Genomic DNA, 24,493 nt, shown 5'->3' on the forward strand with positions numbered 1-24,493 from the left:
CATGCTGGGGGTACAGGAGAGACCAAAACAAACTTCCTGCCTTCGTGGAGCTTATGGAAGGGCAAACGAATAAACAAATACGTAGACATTACCGTGGGAGATGGAGAAAAGTGCTATGCAGAAAAATAAAGCTTGGAAAGGAATAGAAAGTGACCGGAAGGATGATGCAATTTTAGATTAGTGGGGGTCAGGAGAGTAGAGAGGAAATGACACTTATGGATATAAGTGTGTGGAGTTTTTCTAAACAGCAAAAATGCCCTGTGCAGAAGCATGCGTGGGACATGCGAGGGAGAGTGTGGAGGCCACTGTGGCTGCACAGGTATTAGGAGAATGCAGGGGTAAGGTTAGAGATGTAGCTAATATTAGCATCCTTGCTCTTAGGACTGGACTTCATTGCTTACCACATCGTTGCTCTTGGGGTGGGACCTCAAGACAAGTAGCAGCATTTAGTTCTTGTTCTGGAGGAGGTCACGCATTGTTATACTCATCATAGGAGTTGCCTGAGACTCAGAAAAGGGACAGTGTATCAAGCTATGGGCACAGGATATGGTTGCATGCAAAGATCCTAAGTCCACCTTGCTACATGATGGCTCCTGCTCGTTCCTATTCCCTTAGGGGAATTTTTTCTAGCACCCAGTAGAGGATAATACTGTATTTCATAGCAAAATTTCTCCATTTTTTTCCCCAAAAGTATTTTACTTTACAAACAGGTGGTGTTCGTAACGATGGGGAGAGCGGATATTGCTCAGACAGTGATGTGCTCCAACAAGCATTGTAGCTGGAACATTCTTCTCCCCTGACTGGTTTTACAGCTAACAGCATACTGAGTCCCTTTCAGTGCAGTATCTAAAGACTTAGAAGGATAATTGAAGAACTGTCCATAATGGGCCAGCCTAAAACTTTCCTGCTATGTCTATTCTTGTTCCTCTCTAGAGTTAATCCCAACTGACTATTAATTAGACTATTTACCAGCACCGTGATAAAAGGGCAACAGTGATAGATACTTGCAATGATATTAGCAGTGATACTCACCTAACAAGGAAAATCTAACTTTCAAAGGAGACTGCACAATATAGTAAAATTGTACTTTCAATTGAAAGTACAGATATATAACTTTCAGAGCAGATATATCACTTCAAACGCTAGAGGGAAATAGCTGGCTTGTTTGCCTCATACTTTTAGCTTGGATTGAATTAAATTCAGCAACAATTAAAAAGTTCTCTTATTTCCTATTCTGTTAGGAAAAAAGGAAACAGTGCTTCAAAGTTGCCACAAGAGAAATAAAGAGGCATCACACCTGTCCTCTTTCTTCAATCTGTTACATAAAAAGAAACAGAAGGTAAAACAGAAAAATAATTGTATAATTGTCATATATCTAGACAGCTTTAAGAAATTCACTAGAATGATGCCTCCAACCTCCTTCCATTTCCCGTGATGTAACGTGGTCCAGATAGACTTCTGATTCCAGTCAAGATGGAGTAATAAGGACCAGATTTACATCCCACTGGAAACAATTAAAAGCAAACAAAATATGTGAAACAATGGTTTTCAAGACATTGGACATCAGGAAATGAAGGGCAGTGATCCACCAGTGATGGAAAGCAAATAGAATGAGCCTATGATTACCTCCAGCTAACCGCGTTGAGAAAGTTTCCAGATGATGGTACGGGGAGGGAGAACCCCCAAAAAGCCCAATGGACTCCTTTAATTGAGGAGCACTTACTGAGAACAAGGTGACTAGAGGCTGCAGGGTAAAGTACCTGTAGTGGAGACAGCGAGAGAACTCTGGAGACCTCAGAGGGCCCCTTGAGTATGTAGCAGAGGACTGAGCAGCACAGGTATATGAGAAAGCTGCCCAAGGCTGGAGAAAGAACCACCCATAAGGATAAGAGGGAGTGATGCTCAGAGCACTCACAGTTGCCTGTTCTCAACAGCTAGACTAAAGAAAACCTCAAGAAGCGTAGGTTAGAGTAGTCAGAAGATCCTAAGAACTCGTCCTTGGTAATGGAGAAAAATTAGTCCTTCACTAAGCAGCACTATGGTTCCAAACAATTCATAAAAGCAATACCTGAAACTGTGCCTAAGGAATGGAACTGCATTCCAAAACCAAGTTCAGGAATATTTAAAGGAACACAAAACTCTCCAGGGCCCCACAAGGTAAATTGATAAAGTAGGACATTTAATAAAAAAAACTTACCAGTCATGTGAAACAACAGGAAAATATTATACACAATTTGGAGAAAAATAAGTAAACCAAAATGACCCCAAACTAACACAGATGTTTGAATTAGCAGACAAGGGCATTAAACTTATTATTACTGTATTTTATGTGTTCAAAGAGCTAGATGAAAGATTGAACATGTTAAGAAGAGACATAAAAGATATTAAAAAAGACTCAAACTGAACTTTTGCAGAAATATGTTATAGATTTTAAAAAACAACAACAACAACACTGAACAGGGCTAATGATAGTCCATTCAAACTGTTATAACAAAGTACCGTAGACTAGATGGTTTATACACAAGAAGTTCATTTCTCACAGTTCTAGAGTTCGGAGGTCAGATGCCAGTATGGTTTAGTTCTGGTGTGAGCCCTCTTCTTATTGTGAACTTCTTGCTGTATTCTTACATGTGGAAAGAGGGTGAGAGACTACTACCTGAGGTCCCTTTCATAAAGGCACTAATTCCATTTGTGAAGGCTTAATCTTCATGACCCAATCACTTCCCAAGGCTCTACCTCCCAATACCATCACATTGGGTGTTAGGATTTCAATATGTGAATTTGGGGGTTGGGGACAAAAACATTCAGTCCATTGCAATGACCAATTAGACATTGCAGAATAAAAGACTAGTGAACTGGAAGACAAGCAATAGAAACAATCCTAAGTGAAACATTCCAAGAAAAAAGACTAAAACCAAAAATGAATAGAGTGTAAGTCAACTGAGGGACAACTTCACATAGCCTAACATACCTGTAATTGGAGTTCCCAAAGGAAAGGAGAGAAAGGGGGCGGGGAGGAGAGAAGAAAAATATCTGAAAAAATAATGACTGAAGAAATTCCAAATTTGAAGAAGACTATAAACCCACAGATCTAAGATGCTCAAGGGACCAGTGGCACAAGAAACATAAAGAAAACCACACCACATCATGTTACAAGCAATTGCTCAAAACCAGTGATAAGGAGAAACCTTAAGAGCAGACAGAGAAAGAATATTTGCTAAATGCAGCGGCACTTTAAACTACTGAGCATCTTCAAATACTGAACGAAAAATATGGCAACCTATACTTTTATACTTCATAAAATACCTTTCAAAAACAAAGGCAAAATTAAGACTTTTTCAGATATACAAAAGTTGAAAGAATTCCTCACCAGCAGACACATATGTATATCTCAAAACCTTAAAGAAAGTCCTATGGGCAGAAGGAAAATGATGTCAGATGGAAATATTCACCTACACAAAGAAATAAAGAGCACTGGAAATGATAACTACATGCATAAATAAATAAGAGTTTCCTTCATATTTAAATATTTTTAAAAGATAATTGATTATTTAAACCCAATAACAACGCAGTATGGGTTTTTTGACATACTCGTATGTGAAAGTACAATGTACAACAACAATAATAGCACAAAGGTCGGAGAGGAGAAATGGAAATATACTAAAAGTATAATGAAGAAGCTAATAACATCATCTCTAGATAAGACCTCAAATATTTGGAAACTAAAAAATATTCTTCTAAATAACCCATGAATCAAAGAAGAAACCAAACAACTGAAAGAGTCACGATAAATGGTTTCTTTTTCCAATTCTTTGGGAAATTAAAACACCAGTGAGTATCATGATAGTATTTTGAGGGTGTAATTAGTAAGAGAACTTAGAAATAATAGTAATTGGGGAATGTATTAGTTTTCTATAGCTGAGTAACAAATCTCCACAAATTTAGTGGTTCAAAACGCCTTGATTATCTTCCGGTTTCCATGGATCAGGAGCCCAGGCCTGGTTTAGCTGAGTCTTCTGTTCAGGATCTAACAAACAGCAGCCAAGGTGTTGGCTGGGGTCTCATCTGGGATTCAGGATTCTTTTCCAGGCTAATGTGGTTATTGGCAGAATTCATTTCCTTGCAGCTGTGGAACTCATCGTGGCTTGCTTCTTCAAGACTAACGCGAGAGACTCTCTGCAGCTGCTTTTATCTCTGACCTCTAGACCCACCTTTACAGGGCACCCCTGATTTGGTCAGGCCCATCCAGGACAATCTCCCTTTTGATTAACTCAAAATCAACTAATGTGGATCCTTAATAATATTTGCAAGTGCCTTCACCTTTGCCATATTTGTAACCTAACCATGACTGCGATACCCCTTTATAATCAGAGGGTCCCCCCCCATTTAATAAGAAGGGATCATAGTGGGGTCATATACCAGGGTCCTGGGATTTTAGAGGTCATCTTAGAATAATGTCTGCCCCAGGGAGACAGGAGAAAATGAACATAGGAAGAGGATATTATTTGTCAATTATTTGTATTCATAATCTCTTTTAAGTGACTAAATATTTTACCTGGATGCAAACAGTTAGCTTTGACTGGCTTTATGTTATTTTCTTCCTCGAGATCATTCATAAGGTTTGGAATAATCTTAATAATTATTATAGTAATGATAACAGCTACTGTTTCTTGAATGCTTAATATGCGTCTATTACTTTGCACAGTATTTTACATATAATATCACATTTGATCTTCACAAGTGTATGAGGTAGGTATTATTATAGCCACCTTGTAGAGTAAGAGGAGATCTTGCAGTTTAGAAATCTTAAGTAACTTGCCTAAGTAACATAGCTAGTAAAGAAGCAATCAAGTTTCAGACCCAAAGCTGTCTGATTCTAAATCTGGCACTACAGAGAAGAAAATCAGAATGCAGATAGCAGAGAAAATTGTATTTTCACCGCTACATAGTTGTGCTTTGGGAAAGCTAGTCATTCTTGATTGAATTGTTTCCATTAAGGATAAATGCAGCTAGCTTTTGGGAAATTCTCTCTCTGTTGGAAAGAACACATAGCAAAGACTAATATATATATTTTTCAACTCTGCCAAAGAATTTTCCATCTATCAGAAACATCGTTCCCCACATCTACCTTTCCCCTACTTTGTCTCAAAGGCTAGAAAAAGATTACACATTTATGAGTAGTTGAATCGTGTCTCAGGGTTAAGTTTCTGATATGGAGAGTGAAAATGCCTTTGGAAACTTGGAAACATGTGTACAGGTGACACTTCCTTAAAATTCAATTATTTAATGCAATTATTTTACGTAACTTCACATGTCGGATTGTTGGCAGTCCTTCTATTATTTTATACATTTGAAAAATTTTGCTCCCTGAATGTCTAAGTCTCATGGAAAAGGTAGCTCCTATTAGACTGACGATTGCACAGATATTATTTTAAAATAGGGGCCCCCACCTAGTTGGTCTTTGAGACTAAATGGCTTTCTTGCTCTGGTGGTTGCCTCCCTGGACAGTGCCGAAGAGGGGGCAAAAATATGCCTTCAGGGGGAAGGGGAATAAAAGGGATAGAATACTAGCCCTTAAGGAAAAGATGAGAGTGGGTCGACACAAGTTTTCATCAAGAAAATGCTCTCATGCCTTTGTCTCTAGTTTCATCCGGAGAGAAGTGAGTACCACAGTCTCCAGGGAATATCTATGGACCCCTTGCTTAAACAGCATCTTCAGATGTACAGGGCTAAGTAATTAATGTCGCCACCAGGGGGCAATAATACCACAGTGATGCTGGAATAGTGATAAGCTTCCCTCTATTGTGTCCAAAGCATCTACAAGCCTGATCTTAGGTGCATACATTTTGTGCTACTCATGGTCTGTGACACAATTAATTAGTAATATACTAATTACATTTCTGCTTTAAAGTAACAATAATAATCAGCCTATGCAGCCTGTACAGTTGGGCAGGGACAGCTTTTATTCTCCTTTGCAACTTTCATTCTCAGAAGGAAATCATCCTTAAATCATCCTTAAAGGGATTCTGACGGGGATAATGGGGTGGGGTTGGGGGGCATGGATAGGAGCAGGGAAGCATCCACATAAGGAAAAGGAGGCCAGAGAAATAAAGGGAGTGACTTTCCCCAACATCTTCCTCCTAGAAATAGGATCAGAGCCCAGAGACCCTGAGTCCCATCTACTAGGAGTCCCACAAGCCTATGCAGCCTTCTCAGTGAGGAGAGGAGTATTACCTCTTCTGTGTGCCCTCAGCTTTTAATATGGACTTATTGAGTTCCTAATACGGACAAGGTGCTGTGCTAGGCCTGGGGTGTACTGGGGGGGGATAATAATAATAACAATAAAAGTAATGCAGACATGATCCCTGCCCCCAGGAACTCTGGGCCTGATAGGGATACAGCTAATGAATTAATGGTCAGACAAATATCTAATCACAAACTGCTCAGATGGTATCAAAGAAAGTATAAGTTAGTGTGATAACATATATTGGGGCCAGGGTGAAAGTCAGAAACTGACACTTCACCTGAGGCTTGAGGGAAGAGACAACAAAAAAACTTGGAAAAGAGTATTCCAGGCTGACCCTCAGGAATAAGGGATTATAGAGAGAGTGGCCGGTGACAATTAATGCAAAGTACCCCCTAGACCATGTCAATGTGCAAGAATAAGTGCTGAAAGGTTTTGTGCAGAAGGTTGACATGGGTCCAATGATTTTTTTGTGTGTATGATCAATCTGGCTTCAATTTGGAGAAAAAATGCAAAGGGAACAAGAGTTAAGGCAGGAAGAATTATTAGGAGGCTGTTATAGTCATCAGGTAATAAACAATGAATACTTAGGAGGGAAGATGGAGAGAAGTAAACTGATTCTAGATGTATTTTAAGTGAGATACTAGGTAAGACTGGTTGCTGTAGTGGACGTTAGGGTTAAGGGACCAAGGAGCGATCAAGGATGACCTTCCAGATATTTGGCACATGACAGGGTGGGTGGGTGGGTGACATTTACTGAATTGGAGAAGGCAGGAAGAGGAAGAGAAAATCAAGCATTCAGCTTTAGACATGATAACTTGAGATGTCAGGGAGACATTTGAATACGGATGTAAGGTTGGAGCTCAGGAGGAAGGTGTAGGCTAGAGATTCAGTTTTAGGGATCATCAGCATAAAACCCTGAGAGTAGATGAGATTGCCTAAGACAATAGGGTAGAAAGAGGAGAGGGCCAAGAACTGATCCCAGGAGGATGCCAGCATTTAGGGGTCAGGCAAGAAATGGATACATGGAAAAGTGACTGAAGGAACTACTTGAAAAACTAAGAGCTATGTTTAAGAAAAACTAGGACAATGTAGTACCATGGAAGCCAAGAAAAGAGTATCTTTCAAGAAGGATGGAACAATCCACTGCATCAAATGCTGCTGAGTGATTAAGCAAAACAAGGCCTGAGAAGGAGAATTGGATTAAATGATACAAAAACCATTGGTTACCTTCCCAAAGCACATTCAGGTAAGTGATGGAAATGGAAGCTGGATTAGAGGGTTTGAAGAGGAAATGGGCACACAATCCTCAAAAATAAACCATAGATGGTCTAGGGACTTATATGTCAAACGTGAAACTAAAACTTTTAGAAGAAATCATGGAAGACTATTTTCATGATTTTAGAAAAAGAATAGAATTTTAGAGTAGAATAAGAACAATACACAAAAAGGGACAAATCATAAAAGATAGGACTGATAAAGTTGCCTACTTTAATAACTATTAATATTAAAATATTAATATTTTGTAAAGAATGTAAAAACAAGTTGCATACCCGTGACCCTCCTTTTTCACATTCAGAAAGCAGAGAAAAATCTTCCCAAAGATATGTACAAAGATGTTTATAGTAATGTGGATGGGAAAGTCCGCATGTTAAACCTGACAAGCTCAGGAGACTGAAAATAACCACATAGGATGGGGTGGACATAAAAATTCCTAACTAAGGTGGGCCATGGCGGGAAGTCACATACTTGGCCTATAGCTTCCTTGACAAAGGTCAATATTTACCTTAAGTGAACCTGTCTGTTGTCTTTTGGCATCTAAGATAACATACCCTTTGGAATGTTAGAGTAATCCCTTTTTCTGGACCCCCCAGTGGGCACAACATCACAAACCAGAGCAGGAAACTACAAAATCCCTCATTGTTATCTTGTTCCCCAAATACCATCTCTATGTTCTGTAAAATGCTATTAACTATTTTGTACCCACCAATAAAAAAGTGTGTTTCTCTCCATTTTGCTTTTTATCCAATCCCAGAGATTTCCTCACTTTGCTTTCTCCCACCCCCTTAATCTACAACCAATGGATTTCATGTAATCTTCTTCCTTTGATTCTAATGTATAAAATAAGTTGCACAATGGCCATTTTCTGGGGCATTTTCTCAATCGGTTGAGACTTTGCTTCCTGGCAATTGTCATCAGTTTGGCTCAAATAAACTCTTATGAGCTTTCTCTCAGGCTGGATTTTTTTTTTTTTTTTTTTTTTTTTTTTTTTTTTTTTTTTTTTTTTTTTTTTTTTTTGTGGACATTACTTGGCATAGTCAGCAGGATTCCAAAGAAGCCCACCCAGGACCCAGATTTAGTGCTAGGTACCAGCAGGGCCACGGCTCCGTGCTTCGCATCAGGTGAACTTGGGTGAGTTTTTCTTGGAATTCTGGACCTCCCTGTTTTAAGGTAGGAGGCCATGACTTTATTTGAGCTGTTTTAAAAAAAAAAAAACTTTGAGGTGGCATTAAAGGTTAAGGGTTGAGATAACCCAGGTTAAGGACAAGAGTTAAGATAACTCAGGGACTGGAGAAAAAAATGGGTGGCTGGTTTTAATTTTGGCTTTAATGGAATTGCTCATTGCGAGTCAGAACAAAACCTTTTACTGGATAAATGAGAGTCCGAACTTGTTCAGTTCTGAAGATAAGGGGCATTCACTCTCTCCAGCCTGAATTTCGGGTATTCTTAGGTGACTAAGAATCTTTGTGGAGGCGTTTGAGGGTACTCCTCAAAACGTGCAGTGGCCCCATAGGGAATTCCAACACAACTGTAATGAAGTATTTGACTCGTCTGGGGACGTGCACATAAAGGCTGGTTACCTAGCGCTCCGAGTCTTCACAGTTGTACTAGACAGCCGGGGAGAGAAACTGAGGCACATAAGAGGGTTGACGCGACTCAGGAGGTGACAGCCCCTTGGAGCTCAACCCATTAGCAGCACACTTCAACGCACTACGTAATATCGTTAGAAATGTGTTCAGACTCTGCAGATTTCAAAAGAAAACTAAAAATTAACATGGGAAGTCATGCCTCCAAGGCCAACAAGCTCCCAGGCTCCAGCCCCATTAATACTCCTTCAGATGTACAGCTCCTAGGAGTCTTGCAAGTACTTACAGTCGTGGAAAGATTTAACTAGAAGTGATGTCAACTTAAGATGGCCAAAGTGGAGCTCTCAGAACATCTAAATTAATTTTCATGTGCACAACTAGAAAAAGCTGGCTTAAAAAAAATCAAACTGAATGAAATGGGAGGCTTGCCTCAGTTGGCAAATAGAAAGAAGCCTCTGAAATGGTATGCAGAGAGGCGTCCTTTTCTCCAGGAAGTTAGTAAGAAAATGTAGAGACTGTCTCTGAACTATAAAAGGTTTCTGAAGCTGCTTGATGCCAACACCCCACTTTTCCTTCTTCTCCAACTGTCCTACTATGTGCTTTACTTTGTCCGGACTTGCTCTCCTTTTCCTACTTTTCTCTCCTGCACCTCTGTTGCAGCTCCCTTTGGAGAGGAGCTGGTGTTGGAGAGAGGAGACTCACTGGTTATATACAGGAAGAACCAAAGAATCTGCTAAAGATTCCCCCAACCCTCTCTAGGACCCTGATAAGTTCACAAAGGAATTTGAATTAATGGTTAAAACATATAATCCAGCCTTTTCTGATTTCAGTTAGTGCACCTACTGGCTTCTGAGAGAAAAGCAACAGAATTACTAAATAAGTTTTGCTAGGGAAACTACTGTACAGGAGTCTGCTTCTATTATAAAAATTCAGGTCACCTTAAGGATTGTAGAAAACTAAAATGGTATTTAGAAAAAGAAAAGAACTAGAAGCAAGCATAGGGCTGCTCCAAGGACTCTGAGGGCATTTCCCCTTCTTACTAACCCTGGGACTACTTTATCTGTTAGCACCACCCGGCTAAGTTGCCCTCTCCCTAGGAGTAAAGCTTCTGTACAAATGGTAGGGACATCTAATCAACAAATGTCTGTTTAAATCAGAACATATTCCCCTCCAACTAGGCAATGTTAAGGGGCAACATATATTTTTACTACTCAAATCTACCCCAAGGCACCTGATAGTGTGAGACTTTCTAACCAATGATGCTCACATGTCCTTCTCCCAGAAGGGTGAAAGGTACTTAGTTAGAAATAAATGAATCAGATTGGGAAAATGATTTTAAAGGAAAGTACTTGAGAGAAAACTAGTCTTGAGACTGACTAAATATTTGTTGCAGGATGTTCCAATGCATCTTTAGGCTTTTTCCAGTACAAATATTGGCAAGGTTAAGTCAGCCACTCCTATTTAAATAACTATTGATAATACTTTGCCTCTACCTTATATTTGCCAGTATCGTTTGAGGCCTAATACACTAGCTGGAATTAGCTCATTATATAAGATTACCTTTAAAAGAGGGGGCTTAAAATTCCATGTATGAGCACCTGTAATTTTTCCATCCTTCCAGTAAAGAAAACCAATGGGAAAGGATGGAGATTTACATAGGATTTCGGCACTATAAAGATATCCTGTGGTTCCAAATCCACATACCCTATTATCAGCTATTCCTGTGTATATTGCCAATATTTTTCAGTGATAGATTTATGTAGTGCCTTTTTCAGCATTCTTGTTTAAAAAAAAAAAAAAAAGGAAAAAACCTCTTTGCTTTTCCACCTGGGAAGATCAGAGTTTACTTGGAGAGTAATGCCCCAGGGGTATACAGAGATTCCCACCTATTTCTCTTAGATACTAAAAGCTGATTTGAATAATGTTGAATTTCCCAGAAATTCTACTCTAATCCAATATATGGATGATTTACTCTTATGCTCTAAGATATATTAGATTTCTAAGAGGATACAACCTACCTATTACAATAGCTAATCATAAAGGACATAGGGATCCAAAGGACAAGCTCTGATTCAATTTACACTGAGTAAAATACCTTGGTTAGCTAATATCTGAAGATAGACTATTAATTAACCTATACTTAGAGGAATAATAACCTTTCCTCTTCAAAGAACAAAAACAGCTTAAAGGATTCCTGGGTCTAACTAAATATTGTCTTAATTAGGTTCCAAATTTTTCATTAAGGCCCAGTCTCTATATATCTTAGTAAAATATGATCAAGCTGATCCACCTCAATGGAATCCTGAAGGGAAACAAGCTGAAGAAGCGTTAGACAATTAAACTCAGTAGTTAAAGGGCTTTCTTCCCGCATGACATCCATCTCTACTACAGTCATGCTATGCAAACAGAGGAGATAGCTCTAGGTGCGCCTTTGTTTATGTTACTCATTCTGTTAAACCCTTACTGAACTCAACACTTCTGTCAGCTGACTGGCTTCTTATAAAGTACTCTTGATTTGTGCACCTAATATTACTTTAAGTCAATATAACAGTCTAACCCAACAACTTTATTACCCTCTTTATAGGATGAAGACATCCAAAACTGTGTTTTGCTCACTGACCACCTTCTTGTTCCTAGGAATGATTTACAGGAAAACCTTATTGATAATGCTGACTCTTATCTGAAAAATGAACAGAGATATTACCAAGCTGGATATAGAATAACTTCCACAGTAAACACAAATTTAAGTTTCTTATTTACCTGAATAAGATGCCCAACAAGCTAAATTAACTGATCTAACAGGAGCTTTTAAATGAGCCAAATATCAAATAGCCAATATTTACACTGACAGTTGCTATACCTTTGGTGTAGCTCACAACTTTGGAGCTATATAAGTACAAGTTTTAGAAGGAGTAAGTCTTCTTAACTTCCTCAGGGCAGCCCATAAGAATGGAAAACAGGTGGCAGAATTTAAATTAGATGTCATGCAACAATTGAAACAATTGGCAATTATCAAAAATTCTAGGACATTCTAAGGCTGCCACCGTGGAAGCAAAAGAAAATCATTTAACTTATACGGCAGCTAGACCGGCAACAATAAACAGCCAAATTATCCAGACTGGAGAATGTTTCTTCTTCCTATTAAACAATACAAGGCTCTCTTCTACAGTTCCAATGGACAGCTGCAAAAGAAGAAAAGAAAATATGGCAACAAAAAAGGCGAAAACTTTAACCCAAACAGATATAGCTTAGCATGTACATGAGTTAACGCATTGGGGTCTTAGAAAGATAGTTTCATACAGTAAATATTGAAAACCTCCTACTATAGTTCATAAAGTATATAGCAGATATTCTATCTGTCCAAAATGTAACCCTGGAAAATCACTCCATGGGTCCCAAGGACATGTCCCATTTCCTTTAGGTCCATTTGAGGTAATTGGATTTTATGGTAGTTGGATTTTATCCAAATGCCACCATCTCAAGGATACAAATATGTGTTAGTCATGATCTGTATGTTGTCTCACTGGGTTGAGATATTGCCTTGCAGGAGAACAACAGCCTTAATGGTAGGTAAGTTATTATTAATAATAATAATCATCATCATCATCATCATCATCATCATCATCCCAATTGGAGAATTCCATGTAAGTAACTGAGGGACTTATTTCACTGAGCCAATGATAGAATCTATTTGTAATATTTGGCTTATTTTACAGCATTTTCATTGTGCTTATCACCTCAGTCCTCTGGATTGGTAGAATGCACAAATGGTACAATTAAAACTCAACTAGGTAAATTTTCAGAAGCTTTTATTCTCCCTTGGCCGAAAGCTCTCCTTATAGTATTTCTCAACCTGAGATATTCCTTTTGGTAAACACAGGCTTTCTCCTCATTAGTCATTGTTCACCGTATGTGAAGGAACTTGTGAACCAACCTTACTAAAAGAAGACATTTTACATTATTATCAAGGACTTATCAATTATCTTAAAGAAATTAATAAATTAGTAACTGATTCACTTCAGTGTGTTCCCGGGAGACGAAGACTTCAAAGACCACGACTCACAACCAGGAAATTTTGTCAATTGGACAAGACATCAATTAAAGACTCTCCAACCTTGTCGGAAAGGACCTATCAGTAGATATCAAAGAGTCCTCAAGGATGAGAAGCCACTGACATCAGGGTTAGACAGCTACCCCAAGACATTGAGAAGGCCTATATATCTACATAAGTGATATTGAACTTAAAATAACCATTTGCTTAATTGTCTTTACCTATCTGCTAATAATATGAGTAATGATGATAGTTATGCTTACAATTCAGGCTTTTCTCAAAACTTGTACTTATATAGCCCAACTGTTAATAATTGCTGAAGCTATATAAAATAACTTTTGTATTATCAATAATTTTTTTATGGTTTTGAAATTTAGAAGGAGTGTTATTATAGAAGAAAGAGAAGGGATGTGTGTATTTTTGAGAGAAGTTAAAAGGAAGTAGTTTGTCCTAGTAAGTTGATTATTTCTGAATAAGGAAAAGGAGACAAACTGACAAGGATGAGTGAAGTTGTAGGTTAGTGGAAAAGAAATATCGAGAAAGGAATTTTACATATATAAATATTAGAACCCAATTTCGCTTACCCCCTAACTGACCATAGACAGAGAAAGATAAGTACCATATGATTTCACTTATTTGCGGAATCTAAAGAAAAGAATAAGTGAATGAACTAACCAGAAACAGTGTTGGAGACAAAGAGGAAAAACTGAGGATTGCTAGATGGGCGGGGGGGGGGGTGGGTGAAGGGATTGAAGGGCAGTCGGTGACCACAGGATGGCCACGGGGTTTGAAAATTAATCTGGGGAACGTAATTTAGCGGTTACCAGAGGGTAAAGGGGTTGGGGGTGGGAGATGAGGGTAAGGGGGATCAAATATACGGTGATGGAAGGAGAACTGACTCTGGGTGGTGAACACACAATGTAATTTATAGATGATGTGATATAGAATTGCACACCTGAAATCTATGTAATTTTAATAACAATTGTCACCCCAATAAATTTAAATAAAAAAAAAAAGCTGAAGTGAATGGATATTTAAAAAAATAAATGGCCCTCTATAATGGCTGCAGAGGCACAGAAAATTTAGTTATGAAACTCTTACTGTCCTCCTGGCCTCTATAAATTTTTAGGTGGTAATTATAATTTACACCATTGTATTCTTATAGCCTTAGCCCCTATTAAACCTTAAAGTTACAGTTCCCAGTTATACAACTAACAGAAATCAGATTAATAAATGACATTTAATTGCTTCCAATGTAAAGTAGACAGGCCATATTACATCAAAAAGGTAAATAGTTATGTCCCCAGTCAAACTGGAATTCTGAATTTACCCAATCCTGGCACATCGTATCCACCTCAATAAATAATATATGGTATATGGGAAGGGGATATTTTTGTTGGGAAGGGTTAGAAAATTCTTCTGTCATGCTAACTGATTTCTATTATAATGACACCAGGTTTACAGTAAATGCTATGGGAATATAGTGTAATACAAACTAACTTTGCCTGAGGTTAATGAAACCCATGATAATATTTATACTGAAAATACAATGTATTTGGAAATTGAACTTAATTCTCCCCATGACGTCCTTTCTATGGAAACTAATTGGCCAAAAGAAAAATTAGAACTTCTAGATCATAAAATAATAGAGAGTCTTCATTCATCTGGCCAAACTTATCATAAGATACAAATAGCAGTAGATAAGGGAGGAAAACGTATTATTAGCTTAATTAAAAAAAATTATGATAATGCATGTAAAGGGTTCTTCGGTTGGCTAGGATGTTTGCTCCCCTCAGACTCATACTTGTCTAATATTGGACACTTTCTGCTCCTAATCGGTGCTACTGGTTTAATACTACTGTTCTTGGTCTGAGTTTGTACATGTTATACTGGATATAAAAAAGCAATATAAAACAGAGAGAGGGAAAATAAACTCAGATCATAATAGCTCAAAGATAAAACATGATCCAGAATATATTTAATGAAGACATAGGATCTGACTGCCTCCCATTTTCTCACCTTTTCTTTTAAATAAATAATATGGCCTTGACTGTCATCTAAGGTCTTGCCCCACCCCCAATGGTCCAACATTCAGCACGACAAATGCTGACACTAAGATTTCCTTGGAATGAGTCTTCCTAACACTGGGACCACGCTATCCAACCAAAAGTTTGGTCATCAATGCATCTTTCGAATTAATTTATGACCAAAAGGGGGAAATGTGGATGTAAAAGGGGCCACATGTTAAACCTGACAAGCTCAGGAGACTGAAAATAACCACAGAGGATGGGGTGGACATAAAAATTCCTAACTAAGGTGGGCCAGGGTGGGAAGTCACATCCTTGGCCTGTAGCTTCCTTGACAAAGGTCAATTTTTACCTTAAGTGAGCCTGTCTGTTGTCTTTTTGCATCTAAGATAACATACCTTTTGGAATGTCAGAGTAATCCCTTTTTCCGGACCCCCCAGGGGTCACAACCCACTGCACCAGAGCAGGAAACTACAAAATCTGTCATTGTTATCTTGTTCCCCAAATACCATTTCTATGTGCTGTAAAGTGCTATTAACTATCCTGTCCCCACCAATATAAAAGAAGTATGTGTCTCTCCATATTGCTTTTTATCCAGTCCCAGAGATTTCCCTGCTTTGCTTTCTCCCACCTCCTTAATCTACCACCAGTGGGTTTCATGTAATCTTCTTCCTTTGATTCTAATGTACAAAATAAGTTGCACAACGGCCATTTTCCGGGATAGTTTCTCAGTCTGTTGAGACTTTGCTTCCTGGCAATTGTGGTCAGTTTGGCTCAAATAAACTCTTATAAGCTTTCTCTCAGGCTGGATGTTTTTTCGTCGACAGTAACGTTGTCTATAATTCCACAAACCTGGAAAGAGTTCAGATGCCCAGTCTCAAGCTAATTGATATATAAATTGTGGTATATCATTGGACAGGATGTTACACAACACAACATGTAATGAAAGTGATTGAACCACACGGCTATCTTTCACACATTTAACATTGATCTGAAAATTGAATGTGCAGAAGATTATGTATCGTGTCCAGTTACATCAAGTTCAAGAATATTATTTAGAAATATGAATATAAATACCAAAAAAAAAAAAGCTAAAAGTATTGAAAGTATTTGCCCTTGGTCAGCAGACTTGGGCATAGAGAGTAGGCTGAAGGCTACATTTTCAATATACTTGATAGTAATATTTGAATTTTTAAAAGTATGTTTATGTATTATTTTAATGAAAATGTAAAAATAATTTTTAAAGTGAAGGAGAGGTGAGGAAATGGAGATTATATGAGGGACTACTTTTGTTCTGAATGGAAATATGGAGAGTAGTTAGCTGACACAGGAGATTGGATAGAGGGTGTGTGTGTGTGTGTGTGTGTGTGTGTGTGTGTGTGTGTGTTCTGACTGCTTTTTTTTAGATGAAACATATTTGGTACCAATGGGAAGAATCAAGAAGGGGAGGTCAAGGATGTAGAAAATTAGTGAGATAACCCAGACTATGGCCCCTGAAAAAAACAAGAGGAAGTAGGGATATAAGACCTTTGATGAGAGGCCAGTTTGTATGTGATAACAAGAAGGAGGAAGGAGAGGATGGATACAGATACAGGAAGGTGGGTGAGTTGTACAGGGAGAATATGAGAAACTTCCTATCTGATGGGCTCTGTTCTGTTTGGGTAAGAAAGGATCATTTGCTCAGGATAGTGGTTAGGGAGGGAGAGTCAGAGTATTGAGGGTGGGATATTATGAATTTGCCATGTTTGGTGTCCACTTGAGGCTGGGGTCCATAAGAGTGATATGAATTCTCTCATTTGTATTTTCACTTTGGCCAGAACTTTTAAAATCAGGGAGTATGCACCCCTCACCGCTATCCCGAGATATATAGCAATACGCCAGTGGCTACTCAAGGCCACAGGATAAGCATGGCACAGCTTCCGGAAGGTAATTTTTACATAACAAACATTTTTATTTAAAATCCAAGAACACATAAAATTTGAACACAAAGTTCAAAAAGATTTTTATAGTAAATCAGAATAATTGAAATGGGGTGTTATGATTACAACAGGTGGCTCCAGACTCTCTCTCAAATTCCTGGGCAAGTGACTTGTTTGCTCCCCTTTGCAGACAGAGGTACTTGTGTGAAAAAGTTTGAGAACCCATGACAGGCTGTAGTGGGTGTTCACATCACACAGAAGCCAAGCGGAGATTAGGAACCGTATTTTTGGACTCCTAAGCATGAGCTTTTTCTACCTTCCCACATAACATCTAAAGACTCTTCCTCAAGACTGTTCATTTATGTGTTAGAATGTTCTGTTAAACTGTATTCTAAATGATGCACACAATAATCTCGTATTTTTTTCATTTAACAGTCGATTGTGATTGTGGCTCCAGAATTCTAGCTATAAATAGAATTTAATAACCCATGGTAATCTCTGCCTGCCATTTGGCTGGTGGACTACTTGACTATTTTAGGCCTTTCTTTTGGTAATATTCAGAGCTGTACAAATTGGGCTCAAAATTGTACTAATTCTGGGCTCTGTTTAGGAAAATGCATCTCCATCATTTGACAGATGAGTAAAAGGAGGCACAGAGGTGGTACTTGCTTGAGATCCTAAAACTCTCAAGCAGAAGCTGCTGGTTTCCCATTCTGTCAGAGTAAATGGTGCTACTATTTTTGGTTCGGTGTTCTTTTCCATTTCTGGTTATCGTGATCAGAGAGACAAATTCTTTGTTTCTAAGATACTCTCTGATCTCCTTCAGGCAACTCATAAGCTATGTATTGTCACAGAAACTCTCATATAGTAAGGTCCTTGGGTGGTGGTGGTAAGAGAGGAGATTATATAATAAAGCCCATGTAGCAAAATAAATACAAAATGTTACCTCAAACTCTATGCCTAAGGAATTACAATGAAACCTATGGACTTAACCCTTTCTAAAAATAACTTGTTAAAATCTGTTAACTCCTTAATGTTGTATCCTTTGAAAAGAGCCTGAGGTGAATAAACCTCAGCAGTAATGAGTAGCACATTGAAAAAGCATTTAAAAAAGGGTTTAAAGGGGTAAAAATTATTTTAAGTATTTAAGAAAACTAAAAATTCTATCTATATGCTGAAAAGGGTAATTACAATAATGGAGTCCAATACAAGACTAGTAATTAGATTAGGGAGAAATTCACCATTGGTAGAAAATAGGAGACTGAGGGCCAGTACTATGTCACCCCAGGAAGGCACTTGGTTTCATGGGTACAATAGAGGTGCATCCATACAAGAGAGGTGCATCTATACAAGAGAGGTGCATCCATTCCTTGTAGTGATTGAGAGGATAGAAAAAAAAGCGCATTAGGAGACTGTTACAAATACAGCCAGAATCTGTGCCTTTTTGGCACTTTGTCCTCTCTTTGGTCATGTTTGCTGCATTATCATCAATCACATATGGATCCAACTGCTCCCTAGACTGTGCGATCCTTGAGGGCAGGGGCTGTACCTCTCTGTCTATTTCCCCCCGCTTCTACCAGGGTGTCTCCCCCAAAATGTTTAATGTCTGCCAATGGATATAAGCGATGTCTAGAAGAAAATCACCCAGACTTGCTTTTATGAACATGGCAAGGATCACAGATTCACCCAGGTCAAATCTCATTGTCATGGAAATCTCAATAAGCAAAAGATTTCCCAGTTTGTGCTGCTGGCCCACCAATTTTGAAACCACTCATTGTGGTTCATCGCATGAACATTTTATCATAGACAAAACGACCTGAGATCCTGGGAAAATTGCCAGGAAATTTTATTTCCGTGAAATAGAGGGAGCACGGGATGCCTAAGATACTGCTCTGCATTCCAACCCTTTCCAGACTATTACAGCATTTAGCATCCATCCCTGCTGTCCCACTTACACATCCCTTCTCCCATCATCTTTTATTTCTCTGTTGCCCAAGCCTCTCTGGCCATGGCCTTCACACTAGGCTATGTCTAGAATCATCGGTAGGGCGTCTAGATGGCCTCCTTATACTCCCTGGTACACCAGTGAAATCGCAACCTGTAACCATCTCCTGCACAGTATCTCTTGCAACACTTCTGGGTAGGACAGCTTTATTCTGGCTCTTCCTTTGCTTGGCAATACCAGCTAGCTGCAAAGCCTTACGATGGTGCTCTGGGGGATTGCCTTAAAACTTGGAGGGTAAGCGCATGGGTTCCAGTTAGACTATCTTGATTCAAATCCACTGCTTCCATCCACTAGCTGTGACACCTTGGGAAAGCTATTTCTCTGTGCTCCACTTTCCTTATTAGTAAAATGAGGTGATAATAATAGCACTTACGACAGAGAACTGTTTCAAGATGATTAAGTGTATTGGTATGTCTCTAAAGCTCTTGAAATAGTCTCTGGCACCATATAACTGCTTGCTTTTGTTGAAGGTTCCAAAATGTGCCACGTAGTATAAAATGTGTGAAATGGGATCCACACGCTAATTTCTGGCCAGCACAATGCTAGAGAAACACCATATAGGAAACATTCAATATTGTACCATTGGGTAAGTCCAGGTTATATTAAAGGATGCGATCGTAACTAAAGCACTAAAAGATTTAATATGAACTGATGGATATACTTTGGCCTAGACTTACTTCAGTCCCTTTAGATGCCAGATTTCCTGTCTAATCTTCATTAATGATGGTAGCCCACATTACTTGCTCCTTTTTCTAAAGCCTATAACATGCTCATTGCTCAATTATACACTTCCTTGGTTGTTATTCTGTCTTTCATGCATATCAGTTATGCTTCAGCAAGGATACCAAAACTTACTAAGGCTGGGGGCTATACCTTGCACATTTATTTTCATTCCTCATATGAAACAGTTGATGGGAAGCTCTAAGAAATAGGTTATTAGGACATGGAATGTAATGGGTGGAAGAAAATCCAGCAGTCTGTGCCAGCCTCCAGGATACGTGGGGTGCCTGCGTGCCAGTCGGCAGGTGGCTTTGCCAAAGATGTGCTATTGACTAGACATATGCAGCTGCAACATCTCTGGGCCCTGGTGAATTTTTGCGTGGAAGTTAGTAGTGATCCCACCAAGGTACGTACACTGATTAATCCTGGTCCTGATAATTATTGAAAATCTGTGGCCAATAGGAAATCTGTTTTGTTTTCCTCCCAAGAATTTTTTGGTATCCCATGCTAAAAAATGCTTTATTGTTCTAGTTCACCTTGGCTCAAAAAAAGTTATGATAAATCTTTATTTAAAGTTTGTTCTCTTACATCCCAAAACAATAGTATCAACCTAATGAGCATTCAATGTAGTTGAAGTTGAATATATTTCTAAGCAATGATTAGCATTTTTTCTTTCCTAACTTCTGATTGGTCCAGCAACATGCACCCTTACCTACTGATGCCTACCAATGACTCAGAAATGTCTTTATTCTTATGGAATGTACTCTGTTTATTTGGCTAATTACAACGATTCTTGGTAGACCTTTACTTTGCCTGTACTTCATCTGATACCTTATGCTTGCTTTGCAATGTGAGTTCAGATTTACATCTAAATTTCATTTCCCCCGTAGGTCACAATGAACATAAGCCTATAATATATTCATGGTCAACTTCCCTTTTTCGAAAGTCATTTTGCCTTGTTGACCCTCACTTCAACTTTCCCTTCCCATACAAATGTCACATTTTTAGAACAGATGATCTCTATAGTTAACAACCTCTGGTCTTTACATTGCCCTGAGGTCACGGAGTATAGGGGCCAAGAATGACATTTCAGGTGTCTGACACTGGTTTAAGATCATGGCTCCACTGCTATGTCTTTGGTCAAGGGACTCATCTTCTTTAGCCTCACTTGCCTCATCTATAAAAAGTTAATAATATTTCTCTTGTAGGGTCATAGTAAGGATTCAAAGAATTAAAACACTTCCAATCTTTAACACAGAGCCTGGGACATAGCAGGTCCTCCATAGTGTTTGTTACGATTATCCTCTCATCACTGGCATCTCTATCCTCTGTATCCTCCCTCAACAAGCTCATCAAATTAGCATAGTGATAAAACAAATGTAATGCGAATTGAACGTTTATAGGAAGGTATATAGGAAGGTTTGTGGATGGATCATCAATGATGTTTTTGTCACAAATGACATTAGTCCACATTTGTGTCAAAGGGAGTGATTATAATTGCCTTAATATGCCCTATATCCTCCTCCTCAGGATGCTCTGAACTTGATTGTTAACCTTGCTAGTAAACTCCTGACCTTGACTTGGTATCAACTTCCCTATGTAACCAACCTATGGACCCCACAACCTCAAGAAATTCTAGACTTGTTCTTCCCAGATGCTAGAACTCTGGGAGACTATTCCTAAAGTTATTCATCATTAACACAATGCCCCACCTTTTTCAGGAAGTCTGGCCTCATTGCTACAGCAGAGAATTCACTCTCTGTCCTCCCCACTCCCACTCCTCCCCACCCCCACTCCTCCCCACCCCCACTCCTCCAGGGAGCCTGTCAGGCTTGACCAGAGGAAGCAGAGTTCCTCAATGTTGTTCAGGAACTCGCTGTCTTAATTCTCAAATACTTAATGAGTGAATGGTAACCACATGAATGCTTCCGGTAATCAACTGGCAATTCAAGAATTGGGTTAGGGATATTAATGTATTGGGAGGGGTAGAGATTACCTGTTACATCCTGTGGTAAACCTAAAGTAGAAACAGGCAAAATCCCTGTATCAGGCATTATCTTGCTGGCTCCAGAATTAGACCATTTCTCCTTCTGTAGTTATGAACCACTTCTCTATGATTTTTTTTTCCTTAACACTATTTGATCTATACCTTGGGTTATTTCAAGTATTTATTTCAAGATTTTTATCTTAGAGACCTAGTCAGACTTACTTATCTTTTCTTGTTATTAACTGCTTTATTGAGAAACAATTTACATACTGTTAAGTTCACCCTTTTTAGTATATACAATTCAGTGGTTTTTAGCATATGCACAAAGTTGTGCATCAATCACCACTATCTAATTCCAGAACATTTTCATCATCCCAAAAGAAACCCATAGCCATTATCAGTCACTCCCCATTCAGACCCTGGCAACCACTAATCTACTTTCTGTCTCCATGGATTTGCTTCTTCTGGACATTTCATATAAATGGAATCATATACTATGTAGCTTTTGTGTCTGAGTGCTTTGCAATAAGTTTTGAAATTGGAAGTGAAAGTCCTTCAACTCTATTCTTCTTTTTCAAGATTATTTTGGCTATTCTGAGTCCCTTGAATTTCTGTCTGATTTTTAGCTTGTCAATTTCCGCAAAAAAACCAGCTGATAAGGATTATGTTAACACTATAGATCAATTTGGGAAGTACTGCCAACTTAATAATATTGTCTTCTTATCAACAAACATAAGACTTCTTTCCATTTATTTAGGTCTTTAATTTCTTTCAACAATGTTTTGTAATTTTCAGCATACAAATTTAAATTTTTTTTTTTGTTAAACTTATTCCTAAGTATTTTGCTCTTTTTGATGCAATTGTAAGTGGAATTCTTTTCTTCATTTTATTTTCAAATTGTTCATTGTTATTGTGTACCAATAGAATTGTATATTGATCCTGTATCCTGCATTCCTGGTGAATTCATTTATTGGTTTGATTTAATCTTATCACTTTATCTTAGACTTGATTTTGGAGTTGATCAAGTCTTTTCTAAGATCCTTGGAGGGCCCCATCAATCCATTCATATGGATTAATCTTAAGTGTACAGCTTTATGGGGTTTTGCATATATCTATCTATCTATCTATAGATAGATAGACATATATATATCTATAGATAGATATACATACATATTGATACATATATATGTGTATATATATGAATACATATATATGTGTATATATATGAATACATATATATATACACATATATGTATTCATATATATACACACATACATATTGATACATATATATGTATATATATACACACACATATATACATATATATATCAAGATATAAAACATTTCCCAGATCAAAATATAAAACATTTCTATCACCCCAGTAAGCTTCCTTGTGAATGCTCCTTTCCAGCTAACAGTCTACCCTCCACCAAATAAACAATTCTTCTGAGTTTCATCACCTTAAATTAGTTTTTCCTGTTTTGAACTCCATATAAATGGCATATTCAGTTTGACTCCTTTGAATCTGTTTTTATTAACTCAGCATAATATTTCTGGCAGTCATGCATATTGCATACACCAGTAGTTTATCTTTTTTTTTTTTTTGCCCAATAATATTCTGTTATGAATATACCACAATTTGTTTATTCATTCTTCTGTACAAGGACATCTGGGTTCTTTTCAGTTTGGGGTTATATGATTAAAATAACTATGAATATTCTTGTACAAGATATTTTTTGTTACCCACTTATTTATCTTAGATATATACATGTTGCTAGGTCATATTTAACTTTACTAGAAAACATGAGTTTTCAAACTAGTCATCTACACATCTATCATTGATGTATAAGAGTTACAGTTACTCCACATCCCTGCTAACACTAGATATTGTTACTCTTTTTTACTTTTAGCCATTCTGATGGGTGCTTAGTAGTATCTCATTTTAGTTTTAATATGTCTTTTCCTGATACTTAATAATTGTTCAGCAATTTCTCATGTGTTTATAGGCCATATAGATAACTCTTTTTGTTACTTGTTCATTGAAATCTTTTGCCCACTTTTAATTGGGCTGTTTGTATTCTTGTTATTCATTTATAGGAATTCTGAATATTTTGGATGGTAGTCCTTTATCATATATATATCTTATGAATATGAATATTTTCTCTCATTTTGTGGCTTACTTTTCATTTTGTTAGTAGTGTTTCATGATTCCAAAATACTTTCTAATTTCCTTTTTGAGTTTTTCTTTGACCCAGGGGTTATTTAAGTGTGTGATTTGGTTTCCAAGTATTTAGGAATTTGTAAGATACCTTCCTGTTATTGATTTCAAATTTAAGTCCAATGCCATAAAATCCTTTGGATGATTTGAATCATTTTAAATTTATTGTGAATCATTTTATGACTCAGAATATGGTTCATCTTGGTAAATAATCCATGCTCACTTTAAATGAATGTATATTATGCTGTTATTAAGTACAGGATTCTATAATGTTAGTTAGGCCAAGTTGGTTAATAGTGCTTTTCTAGTTTTCTCTGTCCTTATTAACTTTCTGTCTACTCGTTCTATCAATCATTGAGAAGGTGGTTAAAATCGCTTACTATAACTGTGGATTTGTCTATCATTGCTTGAAATTCTATCAGTTTCTGCTTCATGAATTCTGAAATTCTGTTGT

This window comes from Rhinolophus ferrumequinum, chromosome 9, assembly GCF_004115265.2.
Source record: "Rhinolophus ferrumequinum isolate MPI-CBG mRhiFer1 chromosome 9, mRhiFer1_v1.p, whole genome shotgun sequence".
Lineage (NCBI taxonomy): Eukaryota > Metazoa > Chordata > Mammalia > Chiroptera > Rhinolophidae > Rhinolophus > Rhinolophus ferrumequinum.